At 35.6% G+C, this 20,036-nt stretch overlaps 1 protein-coding gene across 3 annotated transcripts in view; it reads left to right on the top strand.

Moving 5' to 3' along the window:
* Nucleotides 1-16,448: 16,448 nt before the first annotated feature.
* LOC126376453 (microtubule-actin cross-linking factor 1) overlaps nt 16,449-20,036 on the top strand; it is a 278,361-nt gene continuing 274,773 nt past the window's right edge. For all 3 annotated transcript variants that reach the window (XM_050023773.1, XM_050023772.1, XM_050023782.1), the window contains exon 1: nt 16,449-16,540. The gene's annotated coding sequence lies outside the window, so the exon portion shown is untranslated. The remainder of the gene's footprint in view (nt 16,541-20,036) is intronic.

Raw genomic sequence — 20,036 nt, 5'->3', positions numbered from 1 at the left:
GTTCATGGTGCTATTATATGTTACAAAACACATTGACTGTATTCCTATTCCTGGTCAACAATTCCAAGAATGATTTACGCATAGATCTTTGCGATTGCGCAGCCAGTGGCGAAAGTGCGTCGCTGAACGAGTGCCAGTATGCTAATACTGCGATTTAGTAGCCTGCCATGCTGATTTGTTCTACGGCAGTGGGCAGATTATAATGTATTCTAGATCTTAATGTAAGCTATATAGCCTAAGCTTTAAAAAGTTTCAAAGCTTATAGAAGTCGATTGATAAATGTGGAGAAAACAAGGGAGAGAATTGAGTTTTCTTCTTCTATCGTATGGGTTTTGAGGTCGATGGCAAACATCAACAACCCTGGTGTCAGGGTTATTATTGATCGACCAAAGGCCCCTGACATGACTGGTTGAGTGTTGGGCTCACGGAGACATAATTATCACAAGTATCACTATGAGCCCTGGTTTGGTTAGGACACTACTGGCTGATCACCTGATTGTCCAAAAAGTAAGATGATCCGTGCTTCGGAAGGCACGTGAAGCCGTTGGTCCCGGTTACTACTTACTGATGTAAACACGTAGTCGTTACATGACCTATGTCAGGGGCCTTTGGCGGCTCAATAATAACCCTGACACCAGGGTTAGTGAGGTTGGTAATCCACCTAATAACCCACACCATAAAAGAAGTTAACCTCCTGGGCTCCTGCACACGCCGGACACTTCAGACAAAAGAACTCGTTTTACACAGACACTACATTTTGACGTGATCGTACGCATCTGTGTGTGTGTGACTGCCGCCATACGATTGAAGACTAAAGACCGAGGGGGTGAGGTAAACGTAGCTCAGCCGCTGGTGGGGGGGGGGGGAGTCAAGCGTTGCCGTTCTATACGTAGTATTATTCCTTATTCTATGGTATTAGTTAACTTCCTGACTAAATGAAGTAGTGACTAATATCTCGCTGTCGTGGGCCGAACTAATTAGCAATAGTTAAGTCAGAGAATGTTGTAATCTATAGAGGGAGGACGTTCGTGGAAGTTGCTTTGGCGAGATGACACACATACATAAACATAAACTCACGCCTATTTCCCACCGGGGTACGCAGAGGTATGGAAATCAAAACAAAAAAAACCATCCAAAATCCACAAAAAAAAAACAAAATAAAAAAAACAAAAATCCATGAAAAATAATGATGAATCCATGATGGTAGAAATCCATTTGCTTCGATCATACTTCTTTTGTTTCCGCCACATTCATCAATATTTTCGTCTTCTTTGTTTCGTAGTTACTTAGTTAAATCAGATATTTCTTCGTAACGTTATAGGATTATATAAAGGACTTATGCTCTGCGACAATTTCTTCTGGACTTAGTTTTCACTTTAAGGCGACGATATATTTGTTATTTTTTTTGTTTTGACAGCTGTCAAATTTCTCGTCGTATATGTAATTAACTATAGCGACATAAGCGACCCTTTGCCACAACCTAAAAGATAAATTTTACCAATATGTCTGGTTATTCCTATAGGTTCTAATTTGTAGTCATCATCATCAGCCCATTAACGTCCCCACAGCTGGGGCACGGGCCTTCCCTTTGGATGGATAGGGAGATCGGGCCTTGAACCATCACGCGGGCCCAGTGCGGATTGATGGTTATTAACGACTGCTAATGCAGCCGGGACCAACGGCTTAACGTGCCTTCCGAAGCACGGAGGAGCTCGAGATGAAAACTTTTTTTTTGTGGTCACCCATTATATGACCGGCCTTTGCGAAAGTTGCTTTACTTCAACAATCGCAGGCCGAGCGCGTTAACCGCTGCGCCGCCGAGCTCCTCAGAGGTAGGTATCTTTACCAGGACTAAGACTGTCTATGTAATGATCCAGATTTATTTATAAATGCAGTATAATTTATCACCGCTATACAACCTGAAAGTTGCTTGCCTTGGGCGCACTATTAATAATACTGGCAAATTGCTGTAGAAGGTAAATCATAATATTATACTTAACTTTATAATTCTGAGAGCAGATCAAAGTTCTTCCGCGGCGTACGCGCTGCGCGCTGTCAGAATAATCGTTTTGTACATCATACATACATAAACAGCCTACGTATATACGTCCCACTGCTGGGCACAGGCCTCCCCTCAATCAACCGGAGGGGGTATAGAGCATACTCCACCACGCTGCTCCAATGTGGGTTCGTGGAGGTGTTTTTTTACGGCTAATGGCCGGGACCAACGGCTTACCGTGCCCTCCGAAGCACGGTATCATCTTACTTTTTCGGACAATCAGGTGATTCCAGCCTGAAAAGTACTTACCAAACAAAGGACAGTTTTTTTTTGAGGCCGCTAGCTTGACGCACACTTTGTAACCCCCCTAGTCAAATCAAATATTTTTTTATTAAACGTCAAATATGTATTTCAATTATTGCGGAATTCGTAATAAATACCAAGAAATAGTGTGTCCGTACTTTAGATTTATTGGTGACAGTTTGATTCGCCTTATTAGCAGTTCGCATTTGATTTGGCGGTTTTAAACAAATGATTTATTGCTTGAATCGGGTGTGTGGTTCATAAGCTTGATTTAGTCAGTGATATAGTATGACGTTGCTGATTTAGAAACAATCTAAGAAAATAAATAATTTAATTTAGAAAAGTCGAGATGCGAATAAAATCCTATACCCGGGTCGTATTCCTAATACAAACGAGTGCTAAAGTCCTTTTTTTTTGTTTTCTCCGAAGGGTAAGGCAAAGGGAACTATGCCCATACAACCATGTCTTACGTATTTTTTTTCTTGATGATTAATGAAATGATGAAAGGTGATGATGATAAAACCTAAGCCCCCACCCTCGGAGTAGACTCCTATTCTGAATTAACTCAAGTTAATTCGTTTGGGGTTCAGAATAGTAACTAAGTAATTTATTCATAAATAAAATTCGAAAATAAATCGAAAAGTAAAATGAGATTGATTTTTCATCATCTTCGACTGGCTTCTATTTCTAGATTAGCATTTTATAATTTATCTTTGACCCTGTCAAATACCCTACTCAAATTCTCATTCACGAATTTATCTACAAAATGGGTCGTGTACATAGTAGGTTCAAGATAAATTATGAATGATTACTAAATAAAGACAGATCTAAAACTAACGAAAAACATATTTCTTTTTTCTATTTAACTTATTTGTGAATTTTAATTAAGAAAAACGTAATAATAAGTCCGGCATTTATCACGTTTTTCTATGACGTCACAGTGTGAATTTTCATACAAATTCCATAATAACTTGGTGTTTTGACCCGACGACCCGATTACGACACCAAACACTTCAGAACCCGGAAACCGACCCCGCCGGCGTGGTCGACGATTTCCCTCTACGTCGGGCGTTAAATATAGAAGCACTGTATTTACTTGTATGTATGTATATTATATAATTAGTTATATACCTTGAAACGGGACATAATATTCAAATCAGTCGACTAAGCTTACCATATTGGATCATTCTTAGAATTCTAGGTCGTACCTTATGTGTGAACTAGTACATAGCAATGGAAGGATGGCCGAAGCTTCCTTTCTTGTACATAATAGCTTAATATAATAGCTGGTTGCCATTGTAGCCTTAAATGATGATGACTTACCGATTTATTGGCTAACTTTATTCTTCTTCTCCGTGGTGTAGTGGTTAGAGCGTTCGGCTCACGATCTGGAAGTCCGGGTTCGATTTCCAATGGGGACATTATCGAAATTACTATGTGAGACTGTCCATTGTTAGGATCACCTGATTGTCCGAAAGTAAGATCCGTGCTACGGAAGGCGTTAAGCCGTTGGTCTCTGCTTTTAATCTTATATATTTTATGTTATGATCAAATACACCCATACACATGCCTTCGTAGCAGTCATAAAATTGTTTTGACCATTGGCCTATAACCATACATCATAATCATCTATTGCAAGTCACAGTTTTACAAAGGTGGTATTCAGGATATGATAGGTACATTGTGACGCCTCGCTAGGGCACAGCAACTTAAGCATAACATTTGTTAAGTATTTACATTTATATAATAAGCTCTAAACAATTATCTATTAAAAAAAAAATACTGACTGGAAACATGTTCAAAATTAACCTAACGAAATGGCTTACGAACAAATGTTATTTTAATTTGAAGAAGTATTTTGAACATAAAAATAATTCAATTTTGTATTGTTTTTTTGTTTAATAATAAATATAATTTTCAATAATTTTCTTTTCAATGTAACATTTCTTTATTATTATTTTTTTATGTATATTTTTACGGCTGCATGCAGGCCGAACAACCTTGTAATTTGAATTATTTTACCACCTTTTTGTATTTTATTTGTTCTCGCAAATAATTTGATTTTGATTTGAACAATTTATGTAACATATTTCATTCTAGTATAAATTACATAAGTATTATCAACAATTTATCAAGATATAAATATACTTTTAATAGAGTTATACGAGTAGTCTAACACTAATAATTAATATTCGTTCAACTTATCAGAACAAAATTCTTTAATATCATAGTAGGCTTTCTGAACGAGGAACTTCTTTAGATTATTATCGAATAAGGTTGGTTTATCAATGTTATTTTATGGAATTCGGAATCTAAAAATATAAAAGGAGAAACTGACTGACTGACATATCAACGCACAGCCTAAACGGCTAAACGTAGTCACTTGAAATTTGGAAGGGACGTAGCTTAGGTACCGTAGAGGTGCACTAAGAAAGGAATTCCCGAAATTTCCACGGGAACGGGAATTAGCGGGAAAATCCTTTTGTATGAAAAATCTAAACCGCTTAAGTTAGACGCTTGAAATATGCCATGCAGGTACCTTAGTAAACTTAAAGCTTAGTTGCAACAGGATATTGCAAAATTCCCACGGGAACGGAAGTTAGGAAAAAACATTTGTATGAAAAAAATGTAAACCGCGTGATAAGATACACGCCACGCGGACAAAGTCGCGGGCAAAAGCTAGTGTGGTTATAAATTTTAACATCTATGGTGTCATGGACCAATTCAAGCACAAACTAAGTTATATCTGACACACTGACTCACTCGCATCGGACGAACATGACATCATCTCGATCACTCATTTGTTTTTAAAATGTCTGAAAATAATTATTGTGCTTCTATTAATAAGAAATTCGTTTGAAATCGACTTGTCCTACATTTTATTTAGGTTCATTCTGTGTTATTAAGCTTTAAAAGAATACTTCTAAGTAAAAATACAAACATACATAAGGTGACTATTATATCCCAATTAGGGTAGAAAGAGTTACATCCCAAAATGAAATTTACCCACGCCTCACCGAAATTTCAATCAATCAATCAATAATACTTTATTGCACAACAACATATACAAAGGACATAAACATACGAATAAAACATAAGCACAATAGGCGGCCTTATTGCTAAACAGCAATTTCTGCCAGGCAACCTTAGGATAACCTTAGGAGATTTGTGTTAGACCAACGTGATAGGTGCTAAACCGTAATGGTCATTTCTGTTACAATTGGGACGTGTATTAGGTTCAAGATAAACTATGAAATTCTGATTACTAAAAATAAGGACAGATCTAAAACTAACGAAAAACATTTTCTTTTTTCCAATTAACTTATTTATGAATTTTAACCAAGAGAAACGTGATAATAAGTCCGACATTTTGTCACGTTTTTCTATGACGTCACAGGTTGCTTTTACATACAAATTCCATAGTAATTTCGTGTTTTGACGTTTAATACAAAGTAACTGATTTGACTAGTTGGAAATTACCATATTGTTTTGGGCGATAGGTTGATTTCTTCTCACCATAAGGTTCATCATATCCATCTTAGGACTTTGTATCAACAGTGGCTGCAAGTTGTCTTGATTACTTGTGATTCTGCCCACCCGTGACGTGTGTTTATGTATTTATACATTTATATAATATTAGGGTTCGTAATGTTTATTGAATTATTTAATTATTATTAGATTATATAACTTAATAACAGACGGAATAAAGTCGTGAATCTGTGTCACGACTTTATTATTTTTAATTTGGAACTGGCATATTATTTCATTTGTTTTTTATTTTGATTTCTTCTTTTTCGAACGGGAACGCTTTCCCGCCTTTTTAAAAGGCGGTGACGTGGAATTTTGTTCGGTTGCGGTAATCTGTTATGAAGAGTTGGACAGTTAACATTGTTTATGAAAATATAACATTATTCAAGAGAATTGCTGAATTGTTTGATTACGACGAGCACCTCCCCACCTGAGAGCAGTAGTATTATCACAATAATTATGGTAAAATGACTCGATATTAATAAGTAGGTCTATGTCACAGTTATTGGAAAGGATAATAATATTAAATGTTATATTATTACTATTAAATGTTTTAAGGAAAATATATTATGTTATGGTTTATATAGGTATGTATTAATGGCACAGGAAAAAGTATTTATTGATACTTCATTAATATGCAATAAATTATTAGCAAAGGATCATAATTATACAAATACAAGTAGTTATTGCACCAAAATAAAAATAAATATATACAAAAGACTCTTAACTAGGTACATGGCAAATGGCGGCCTTATCGCTTAAAGCGATTTCTTCCAAAAAAAACCATAATTATTTATATATATATATTTTTGTCTCACTTTCCAACCCACAATGGAGCAGCGTGGTGGAGTATGCTCCATACCCCCTCCGGTTGATTGAGGGGAGCCCTGTGCTTAGCAGCAGTCGTGGGACTTATGTTTCATTTTAAATTAAAATTTAAATCTTTCTTTTATTGCGTATAAAAAAAAAAGACGGGTGCAACGTTAAACCACAACCCTATTATTCTCTAAAAATAAAAATTAGAATGGAGTATGCTACACCGACGTTTAAATTAGTGATGAATGATGATGATAACTTAAAATAAAATTTTGAAGTGTGTAGAAATTATCGATGTGCCGTTTCCGGGAATGTTTCCAGAAGTGGGAATATTCCTGTTGCACAAACTTTTTTTTCCTATTTGTACTTTGGTTTTATCTGCTACATAATAAAGCTCTTTGTATGTAACTATTATCTTTTTTTACTACCTATATTTTTGTTTTTTTTTAAAGGGCACATCACTATTCTACACCTATTTCTAATTTAATATATATGTAGTTGCATCCATTCGAAAGTGCGAAAAAAATCTAAGTCTATGGTTGTATAAACCAGCATTATAAGTTGTATTAATGTTAACCTTTTTTGTTACAGGTAAACTACATGGTAAACTACAATAGTAACCGGAACCGACTTCATAACGTGCCTTCTAAAGCACGGATTATCTTTCGGACAGTGGGGTGATCAGCTTGCAATGTCCTCACCAAACTAGGGATCACAAAGCGATAAGTCCCCATAGGAGTTCGAACCTGGGACCTCAAATTCCCAAGTTCATCTGGTAAAACTACTTTCTTCTTCTACTGGCAAATAGGGCAAACCTGAACCACAGAACCCGTTCTACAATGTAAAATTCTCATAAGTAAGTGAAGGAGTGGCCTAAGGTGGTGCACGCTTACCTAGTAAGTGCCTATTAACTCAAGTATTGGAGGGAAACACGATATTTAAATGCACTTTATTTTTAGCGCATTTCATCATGCTTACTATAGCTAGATCATATAAACAAAAACTGAAGTTTATAAATAGAACAAAAATGATTAAAAAATATATAAAAAACTTGTACCTACTGTTGATCAAGTACTAAGTTGATTATTTTTTTTGCGACCAGCAGCTTAAAAAAAGAATAACTTATAGTCACGCAAGAATCTTTTAATTTCGCAAACTTTTTATATTGCATCTCTTTTTGTATATAGTTGTTTTTTGTCCGTTACTTATTGAAGATTTAGCTTCAGTTATTGCAGGTTTGTTTCGGACAGTGTTTTCTACTTGGCCGGACAAATGAGGACCGAGGGCTTTGTTTCGATGGACAGGTGCACTAATCAAATAACCGTTTTACTAACTTCATTTGTATGTTTGTAAAACTCGTTTTTAACCCACTTCGAAATTATAGAAAATTATATTTTTTTAACAGCCTACGTGGTCTAGTGGTAAGAGCGTTAGGCTCACGATCTGGAGGTCCGGGTTCGATTCCCGATGGGGACATTGTCGAAATCACTTTGTGAGACTGTCCTTTGTTTGGTAAGGACTTTTCAGGCTTGAATCACCTGATTGTCCGAAAAAGTAAGTTGCTTCCGTGCTTCGGAAGGCACGTTAAGCCGTTGGTCCCGACTATTAGCCGTAAAAACACCTCCACCAACCCGCAGTGGAGCAGCGTGGTGGAGTATGCTCCATACCCTCTCCGGTTAAATTGAGAGGAGGCCTGTGCCCAGCAGTGGGACGTAATAGGCTATTTATGTTATGTTATATTTTTTTACTTTTTTTTTTTTTCAAAAAAAGCGATAGATAGGTCGGTGACTCTCCACTCCGCACCAATAGGCTACTTGACAACCTAGTCCAATGAGACACTTTTTACGAGACGTCAAAACGAAAGTTTTCTATGCAGTTTGTATGGAAATACTGTCCTGTGACGTCATCAATAAATCGCTCAAACGTCGTACTTATTGTCACTTAATTCACAAATAAATTAAGAAAATAAGTCGAAAAGTAAAATGAGATTGATTTTTGATCATCTTAGACTGGCTTCTATTTCTAGATTACCATTTCATGATTTATCTTTGACCCAGTCAATTACCCAATTCGTGTCAGGCGTCGACCCGATCCTCTCCGGACACTTCATACAAAACACCTCGTGTTACACAGACACTACACATTGACGTTATCGTATACGCGCATCTGTGTGTGTGACATCTGACGCCCATACGATTGAAGACTTAATTATGTCCGAGGGGGGGTTGAAGCAAACCTAGCCCAGCCGCTAGTGGGGAGCGGAGAGTTGCCGTTCTATCATCATCAGCCCATTAACGTCCCCACTGCTGGGGCACGGGCCTTCCCTATGGATAGGGAGATCGGGCCTTAAACCATCACGCGGGTCCAGTGCGGATTGATGGTTATTAACGACTGCTACTGCAGCCGGGACCAACGGCTTAACGTGTCTTCCGAAGCACGGAGGAGCTCGAGATATAAACTTTTTTTTGTGGTCACCCATCCTATGACCGGCCTTTGCGAAAGTTGCTTAACTTCAACAATCGCAGACCGAGCGCGTTTACCGCTGCGCCACCGAGCTCCTCACGTTCTCTACGTAGGTCACGTTCTCCGAGATTACTCAGAGGAAGCAAGAGAAGTGTGTCAGGATCGAAGCAAATGGGTTCCATAGTCTCTGCTTACCGCGTTGGGAAATAGGCGTGAGTTTATATATGTATTGCAGTATGATGAATCACATATTAAGGTGGCATGAAACTTTTTCCTCAGTTGTAACCTGGTGAAGCAACAGCTTAGTCAGCAATGACATCATTAATGACGAATTGGTCAGTTTCCTAAGTCAAAGATAAATAATTTCTTTATTTAGATAGGTATACCAACAGTACACATATTGTAAAGTTATAAAATGCAAGTCTTAAATTAGTTTTTGTATATGTCCCCCAATTACACGTGCACACTGCATTCACAATTACAACAACAAAACGTATAATTATGTATATCTAGGTGCATATAATTATACATATATAAATAAATATGTACTTAAACAGAAATTAACTTCTAAATGAAAACAGCCATAAATCTTCTTAACAAACAAGAGTTAAAAATATAACGTCTACATATGGATTATTGAAATTCTGTTTACTTATATCCTACTATCGTGTGGGTTGTGCGGTGGATTGCCAACCTCATCAACCCTAAATTTTACAAAATAAAGACAGATCTAAAGGTGACAAAAAACGTTTTCTACTTTCTATGGATTTTTTTATGAATTTTTAATAAAGTAAAATGTAATAATAAGTGCGATATTTTGACACGTTTTTCGAAGACGTAACAGTGTGCTTCTTCATTCAAATTCCATAGTAATTTCGTGTTTTCACGTTTAGTAAATAGTAACTGATTTGACTAGTTGGACACTAGTCTATTGGATGCCTAATGACGTCATCAATCGTAGTCTCTGTCGGTTTTTACGACATGCCCGGGAAGACAAGCAGCTGAACGTGTTCTATGATTTTAATTTGCTCCCAGAACAGCATAGAAGCAATGCCGATGCCAATGCCGCCATTGCTGTTGGAGCCGATGCTGTTTACTAGTGTTATATAACATACAGCACGAGACGCTTGCGCTGTGAGTTGATCCATTGTTGAAATGTGTTAGTAGTCCAGTGAAACGCTTGCAAACTGCAGTCACAGTGTATACAACCAGTAACACAACTCGCGCCGTCGCCTTATTGAAAACCACACAAGCGCCTTTTTGAAAAACCACATACTGCAGCAATTCATCTAAGAAAGCAATAGGTATTGCTATTTGACATTTGTCTGCATTGCGCACTTATTTTATATGCGCAAATGTAAAATTGCAATATTGCTTTTTTAGACGAATTGCTTCGATGTGGCCATTTTAACCCCTCCTGGTCTCAATTTTACCCAAATTGAAATTAATTGCAATAAATTGTCATTCTTCCAGTGAACGGAAAACACCGGGTTTTGCTTAGAAAATCATGCAAGATAGTGATTTTTCAAAATGGCGCATGGCGATTGTAGCCGGAGATTAAAGTGGTCTCCATTATGAAGTAAACCATGCTCGCTCCAAGCTTATATCAGTGCGGGCGGAAAATGTCCCTTATACATAGTATTGTTTATTCTATGTGTATACAAATAAAATATATAAATAAATTAACAAAGTACATACAAGCTCACGACTATATCCCAACTACGGTAGCCAGAGGACCGTACCTTACTGATGTAAATATGTCAGGAACCTATGGCGGCTCAATAATAACCCTGACACTAGAGTTGATGGGGTTGGTAATCCACCTCACAACCCACACGATAGAAGAAGAGGTACCACCGTAAGTTTCAACATGATTCAAGTGAATCAAGTTGCTATACCGTTCTGTGATTATACAGACAATATTTTATGGTTCAAGTAAATGAAGCTGCTATACTGTCTATATATCTTCAGTAGACTTTAACGATAGCTTGTCAAACACCAGTTGATTTACTGTAAGAAAGCAGAGGGATTTGATATGGTGGCTGCGTTTATAGGAACATTCGCATCACGTAACCAATTATCCAAGATTATAATTCCATTGTGCGCTTGCGCAGCTCGTGGCGATGTGTGCTGTATCCTCTGTCGGATGTTTCTTTTTTTGTCGCAAACGTCGAATCCTACTTTCTTGTAATAAATCAACGAGTGTTTAACAAGCCATTTAACAATAAGAAGAAGAAGAAGATGAATTGCTTCGGTTTGGCCATTTTAACCCCCCTGATCGTCCGAAAAAGTAAGGTGATTCCGTGCTTTGGACGGCACGTTAAACCGTTGGTCCCGGCCAGTGGCCATAAAAACCAGCAGGGAAAACCAACCCAATACAGGGTAGGTCACATACCTCCGAAAATGCATTTGTTTCGTGGGTTTCCTCACGATATTTTCCTTCACCGCGTTAATAATTTATGATCTAAACATGAATTCGAAAACAAATTCGACAATCATTGGTTCAGGCTGGATTCGAACCTGCGACCTCAAAGTGAGGTGTAAGCGTTCTACCAATTGTAGAACGCTTCATCAGCTCAACGCCCAAATATGTCCATTATTTTTAAAAGGACGTTTCTCATTACCGGAAGTCCCAGCAAAGTTGTCCTACTGCTGGTGGTCATCTGTTCATGACTGTCTCAATTACAAAGTGCTTGCTAATATCCCAACTCGCATTTCTTAGAATCATGTGTCATCAACATCAGTCTCCCGTGTTGTCGGCCATTTTGTCATTCTAGCTCTTAGAAACTTTAAAACGGGGATTCTAGACTTAAATTTAATGGTAATAAAGATGGTGGTGTGGCTGTAAAAAAATATACGTACCAAATTTTGGAAATCCAATTTTTTTATGAGAATGCCAAGATTTTTATCAACTTAGCTATGTCGAAATTAGTCCAAAAGACGATTATCTTTATATAATATTAGCGACCATTGCCCCGGCTTCGCTCGGGTGCAATGCTGAGGAAAAAATGAAATTATTTACGACATCACATTAAAAACCTCAAAAATAACAGTATTTCTCCACTATTTAGTGGATGTTATTATACATATAAACCTTCCTCTTGAATCACTCTATCAATTAAAAAAACCGCATCAAAATCCGTTGCGTATAGGGACAAAAAAAGCGACTTTGTTTTATACTATGTAGTGATACCGCGCAGGAGGTCTGATAGTGCCACATTGAAATAATTAATCTGAAAAGGAATACCTATTGCAATTTTACATTTGTGCATATAAAATTAAATGCGTAAATGTCAAAATACGAATTTTGCTTTTTTTACATTAATTGCTTCTATGAAACTGTAAAAAAAAATATCCTATGAATAATAAAGGAGATCATCGGCTCTCCATACTTTGGCCGGCCCAAATTTGAAAGTGCCGGCCAGAGAAAAAAAATGTGTCGAACCTTTCGAGTAGATTGCTCTGAACATTTTTTACTATGACACCACACGTGTATAACCATTAGTTTGGCTTTAATTGGATTTTAAAAATCACGATTTTTCATACATTTTGTAAAAAAAAATATTATGTCCGTTGGGAAAAAGAGGTACACAGGCGTATTACAAAGGACCGTTAGAACATTTATTAGTATGGCGTCAAACTTCTATGACCATTATTTTGACGTTTATTGGACTTTCCGTTTTAGTTAATATATTAAAATGCCGGCAATCGAAAAAAATACGTCGAATCTGTCTAATAGTTGCTTCTCAATATTTTTTAATATAACACCAAACATCTATGACCATTTTTTTGACTTTTGTTGGAATTTACGTTTTAGTTCAAATGTGAAAAGTGCCGACTAGCAAAAATACCATGTAGAGAGTATCGAGTAGATGCCTATTAACATTTTTTTCTATAGCGCCAAACGTGTACGATCATTAGTTTGGCTTATATTTTATTTTAAAAATCTTGATTTCTTATTTATTTTGTTTAAAACTAAAGTGTTTTGGGCAAAAATTGCGATACGGCGGATTACAAAGGACCTTAAATACAACTTTGAACATTTAATAATCTGGCTCAAAACATTTCTGACCATTATTTTGACTTTGGCTTTTATTGGACTTTTTTAAAATCTTTATTTTTTATACATTTTAACAATGACAACAAGCAGAGCTTTCCCAATGACTAGTTATCAGTCAGATAAATACTTTGTGTTTTTGTTTTGTGTGTTGATAGGTGAACTTCTATATTAATACTATCTGATTTTAGACATGACGTTGGCTGTAGTTTTTGCATTCCACTCAACGTTACGGCCTAAGTTTAGGTTGAATTATTATGACCGTAGATGGTTACCACCCTCCAAAGATAAGCTTGCCACCTAGTGACGAAACTCGTATTTTGGCATGACGTCTGAAGTAGCTGTTAGGGAAGACAGGAGTCGGGCAGTTGTACTTTGCATGTATGCCGATCACAATGCCCTGGTGCTACTCGGCCGATAACGTAGTACCTCTATCACCCCACTGTATTTTCCTTGTATACACACTTTTCTTTAAAAAAAGTAGCTTTTAAAGCGTAAACGCAAATCTATTTTTAATTTATAAAAATGTGTCAAAAAGACGACTATATTACGCCTTTAGCAAGATAGTTCCATTATCACCAGATAAAACATTTTTTTGTCAAAGTGTAGGTGTGAAAACACCAGATTTTTGAAAAATCGAATCAAGTTCAAAATAGTGGTCATAGACGTTTAATTCTATAGTAATAAACATTTTGACGATCCTTTACATAACATACCTGTTATATTATATATTTTTTTTACAAAATGAATCAAAAATCAAGTTTTTTTTTAATCCAACAAAAGCCAAACTAATGGTCATATACATTTTTGTCATAGTGAATAATCTTTACTTATCTTCTCGATAGCTTTGACATGTGTTTTTTTGCTGACCGGCAATTTTCACACAGAAACTATAACGTAAAGTCCAACAAAAGTCAAAATAATGGTCATAGACGTTTGGTGCCATAATAAAAAATGGTCAAATGGATAAGTTATAACGGATTATACCAATATTGTTTCTTTGCCAGCACTTCACATTTTCACCAAAAATGTATGAATATTCATGTTTTTTTAATTCGAATAAAACCGAAAATATTGACACTACAGCTTTGGTGCCATAGTAATAAATGCTCAGGTGGATAAGATCTAACGGAATATAGCAAAATTATTTTTTGGCCGGCACTTTGACTTCTGGGCCGAAATCCGATGATCTCCTTTGTGGTTGTGCTGGATAAATTATTTTTTCATAAAGCAATATTGTGATTTCATTAAATAGGCTAGTTTCCAACTAGTCAAATCTGTAACTTTTTACTAAATGTCAAAACATGAAATTACTATGGAATTTGTATGAAAAAACACCCTGTGACGTCATAGAAAAACGTGATAAAATGTCGGACTTATTATTACGTTTTCTTGATTAAAATTCATAAATAAGTTAATTGGAAAAAGGAAAATGTTTTTCGTTAGTTTTAGATCTGTCTTTATTTAGTAATCTGAATCTAATAATTTATCGTGAACCTAGTACACGACCCAATTCTCGTGTCTTCATTGAAAGTACTTACTTAAAGGGGTGTAGGTATAAGGTATTTGCACCGTATAATTTAAAAGATGCTAATAAAGGTGGTATAATTATTAGAATCGTTTAAATTGAAACTATAAAGATTTTTCTACTTAATATGTTTAAAATAATAAATATAATTTTATGAAGAAAAACATGCCCAATATTTACACAAGTTAGTGTTTTTAGCTATCGAAAAAGTATCTCAAAGAAAAGTCTTAAGTTCTGCCAAGGAACCCGGGTTGCATATACAATTTAGAATTACTAATTCTATGATTTTTTCTCCTTGATTTATATTTAAAGTTAAAAATATAGATCTTAATACCTTAGATAATATAATATAGTTATAAATAAACGTATTATATTACGTTACGTTTTGCTAAAATATACTTTGTCTACATAACTACAAGTCTTTATTTCTTTCTCATGAACTCGCTAAAGTGTTATAAATTAATTGACCCAATCAACACCCAAGCAAACACTCCATCCTCTCACCAGCTTTTATATAATCTGTGGGAAAAACATTGTATACTTACTTTCTTTATTAACTGTGGCAAATACATGCATACAGAAAATCTCTCGCCCATAAGACTCAGTAACGACCTCCGTGGTCCTGTGGTTGAGCGTTGGGCTCACATAGGTTCGAGGGACATACTTATCACAATTCTTTTTTAAATAATAATTATTTTTTACTCTATGTCATTCATTCATTTAAATTCAAATAAAAACTTCTTGATTCATACCTACCTACTTCCCAGTTGATTATTTGTTTTTTCACATCTAGTCTAAGATCGCTCATTTTTTTTTTTATTTAATTACGTTCTGCCTGACAGTTAATGTGAATCAAAAGCAATTTTTTCAGGTCTAAATCTTCATAAAGTAATCAATATTATTGCTTGGATATCAGATTCTAATCATAACATTCATAATTACGACATTTTCTTTTAACGTTTTTTCTGAGTGTTCTATTTTTTAGTCCAATGTTGAGCAAAGATTTTCCCATTCCACATTATTATGGTAGACATGGTTATTATGTCACCAGGTTCATAATAGATTGCGATTTTTTGTGCTTTTTTTAAATCTTATTTTCATAAAACAAACATAGAAAATGGAGTTAATATTTATATATGTATATTTGCATGCCGTAATGCAAACATAAGCAAATAAATTATTTTTATCTTTAATAAATTATATTTTTTTAACACATTGAAATACAATTTGTCGCTAAAGGTGAAAATTGTATCTGAAACTCGGTTAATTAATTAATGATTAGGTATATTGTGCAACACCAAATTTTCTGCGTTTTTTAGCATCTCATTGAAAAAATATGGCGGCTATTTAACCCTAGTCATGGATTTGAGCCAAAAATATGTCTCAAAACTAATAAACTAGGTCGATTGACTCACTAATATTGTGTACTAAAGAAAACTCCATCTGTTAGCCAATACAACGATGATGTACGCACATTAATCAAAAGAAATGGGGGAACGAAGCGCCAATGATACTAGAGAAAGATAGAAATAAAACCGACCTTGACATTCGTTATTAGAGATCAAAATTATCTCATAAGAAAGCAATCGTTTAAAAAAGTACCCGTATTTTTCTTTTAGCCGCTTTATACTGACTCAGGCGCGAACCGTTGCTTATATCTTCGACGGTTTATCCATTCAAGCCTTCCGCACACACTCGCAATTACACACAAACACATACAAACTCGTCGAGCAAGTTTGACAGTTCATAGTCGTCAGTTGTGCGCTGCTCCGCGTCGCGGCACGAACGCCCGCCATTTTGCATTCCAAGATTTAAATTCTCGGGCAGTCTATTAAAAAATAAAACTGTAAGTGTCTGTGGCCTTTGTGTGTTTTAAAAACAAATCGTTCCTTCGGAGGTTTAATATATAATCTGTGAAAAAATAAAATAAAAATCGAAGAATTCGGTTGACAAACGGTTTTTCTTTTAAGGTTATTCGTGAGATGTGTTTTTTCTCGTCGTGAGTATACATAAGGTTGATGATGTAAATTGCAAAATAATTATCAGGTTATGCATATTGATAATGTGTCTTCAAGGTGTGCGGGTTGTTTATGGGACATTGTGTGTATCGGCTAACTAAAATAGTTCCGCAAACTGGGTTACGTTCAAGAATTAGGTTAGAAAGATTTCAACGCGACGTCTATACTTAAAGAATAGTGTTTGGAATCCAATCATTTTTCTTTCTTTTGCAAATATTTCAATTTTAAACAATTAAAAATGCTTAAGATAAAGAAAGATAGGTACCTACTTACTTTCTTGTTAATGTTTTGTATGTTTAGGGTTATCTGTATTCGTGATAACCATTTTGGCTATTTTACTACAATTTAGGTAGTAATTAGGCAATATTACCCGATATATTTACTTACCTTTTTATTATTTTATCGATGACGAATGAGACAGACAAGAAGTTTCGCTTATTTCTAATAGAAATTTCTTCCAGTAGACGATATCCAAATAGGAGGGGTTGGATAGGGCAATGGAGGAAGCTACGATGTTTCCTGACTAACCCGTTAGTTAATATAGAATGATAATAATATTAATAATACATAATAGACCATAATGCTTGTAAGAAAACAAAACAATCATGAGTGCACAATAAAAACAGTAAATAACAATTTAGTAAATAATAAACAGAATGTGATGGAGTCACAAGTGATGTCATAACAAATACCTATAGTTAGTCTACTATCTGCCCGGCCAAGTAGTGAGGCAAATACCCTACAAGAGACGTCAAAAACAAGTGTGGTATTGACTTATGGCAACGCTGAGGTTGACGTTGACAAATGTCAGTTCAGTGCTTTTGAATTTCGTCGCCTTATAGTCATACCGCTGAACTGCTTTAGATGAAATTTGGTATGGAGATAATTTGAGACCTTGGAAAGGACGTAGGATAGTTTTTGATTCCGAAATTCGTATCCTAAGCAGATGAAAAGGGCATGGAAGAAACATGTAAGTGCACCACCACTTTTGAACGTGTTATGGCTAAGGAGAAGAAGTGGCGCAAAGGGCTCCCCAATAACACGGTATTTTTTGGTTATTATAGGATTACATTTAATCAAATCTCACCTGGGGCCTTACCCAAGGTGCAAGTGACTATGACAAACAACAGTGACAGATAAGAAAGTGTATGGGATTGTTTTGTCACTGTTGCTTATCGAAATAATTTGCAACTTGTGTGTGTGAAAGTGACAAATAGTGTCAATGTGGCTTAAGATGGGACCCTTGTGGGGGTGTGATACGCTTACCTAGCAAATGCTATCATTACACTTGAAAACTCCAGAATTAGGTACTACGAATTATATACTTTATTGCACCAAAATAAGAAGAAATAATTACAATAAGACGCTTAACTAGGTTCATGGCAAGTGGCGGTGAATTGAAAGAATCTGAAGATCCTGTTGCAATTTTGATACAAAACTTTCCTGACAGCAACACAACCTATCACGTTGGTCTAACAGAATGTTTGGTGATGTGGGGATACTTAGTTCATCGAACTACCCCAATTGGGATATAGTCGTCAGCTTATATATATATGTTTATGCTCTCTTGAAAATCAACATTTCCGAGATACAGATAGTGATCCGTAAGTCGGTGTTATTGTTAAAAACCATAAAACGGCTCACGTTTTTGTGGAAATGACTCAATCATGACGTCATTCTAATGGTTTAAATGCATACATACAGCTAAAGGAATACTTAAAAACACATAGAAGTTGAACTTAAAATTACGGACAAAATGATGATGCGAATTAAAAGGATAATGGGAGGTTTAGACGTGAGTAATAGAGATGATTCGGGTAACACTGCAAAATTCAGATGGTCATGATGATCATTCAGACGATTGACAGATGATTTTATTAAAAATAGCTACTTTTTAACCTGTTCACTTATCCTCTCTTCATAATTTTGATGGATTTTGGAACACAACACACAGAAAACTTATCAATTTTAAAAAAATATTCCTTATACATATTTGTACTTGTAGCCCATGTTGTCAATATTTTCTACCTAACAGCTCTCCCTTTACAGATCAATGCAAAATTAATTTGTAGACGTACAGTTCATAAATAACAAAGAGGATATTACATATCACGATCCATTTTGATCCTTCTAAATTGCTTAACTAATTCTACTAACGGTATCAGTTCAAAATTCGCACCAGGCGCTTCGCATCATTATGCACTTCCGCTATCCGTGTTCCCCTCAACTTATAACTTGAGTTCCTTTAAAGCAAGACTGAATAGGCACTTTCTGGGTAAACTCGTTACAGCGTCGACACATAAAAAAAGGTAAAGGAATGCCCGCCAAAATATTTATTGAGAAACATATCTAAAACATATTGATACGAATTGATTATTTATTATACTTATCATTTGTCATATGCTTTAGAGATATTCAATAAAAGGACGCGAGATACTGCTGATATTGACGTAATGTTGGTATGATAAACTATTTTTAAGTTTATTTGCACTCCTCACATGATGTCATGTTAGCAAAATTATATGCGGATATGCAAAAACGTCAGTAGGTGAGCCCCAATATTGATAGTAAAGAATTAAAGAATAACGACTTTGTGCACGACTCATACTATGATAGATTCTAAACACTACTTCCAAGCTAGGCCAGACAGGCTTTTATTTGCTTGCAAAACTACAGAGATTGACATACTGCGCTGAAAGCTACTGAGCTAAAAGAGCTGCTGAGAGTGCTGCTATTTAGCTAAAAGAGTGATTCGAATCCTACGATCCGAAAGATTCGATTTACGACGATCCGAAAGATCCGAATCCCAGGGTCCCAAGGATTCGAATCGCTCTTCTATGTTAACTATATTTCCCACCGCTACCGCAAAGAAAATTCATCTCCAGAGCAACATACAACCAAGTCTTCCTTTTAGTAAACAAGTACATTATCTCAAATCGTTTACTTTTATTATTTAAAAAATCATGCACCGGTCAAAGGCCTTTCACAAAGAAAGGAAGTATGTATGTTTGTCTTATAATATATTCTATTGTTGTACACATCTAACTCGGAATACGTAGTATTAGACTGTTGCAGATAGTATTTTATCTCAGTTTCCCTTTATTTACTGAGAAAATGCTGAAACTCGTGTACCTAATAGAAGTCAATGATAATAGTTCTACAATATTTGTTGTGGTACAATCGAACGAATTTTTATTCCGTTTCATTGATCGTTTTTATACGCATACATGATCATTGTATTGTTAATCAAGATGTTTAGTTTTTATAAGCACATGTTTGATTTGGCTAAAGATATAAATAAGGAAGGACGATTCATTTAAGTAT

This window comes from Pectinophora gossypiella, chromosome 21 (assembly GCF_024362695.1).
Source record: "Pectinophora gossypiella chromosome 21, ilPecGoss1.1, whole genome shotgun sequence".
In the NCBI taxonomy this organism is placed as follows: Eukaryota; Metazoa; Arthropoda; class Insecta; order Lepidoptera; family Gelechiidae; genus Pectinophora; species Pectinophora gossypiella.
This window is presented reverse-complemented; position numbering and strand designations above follow the sequence as displayed.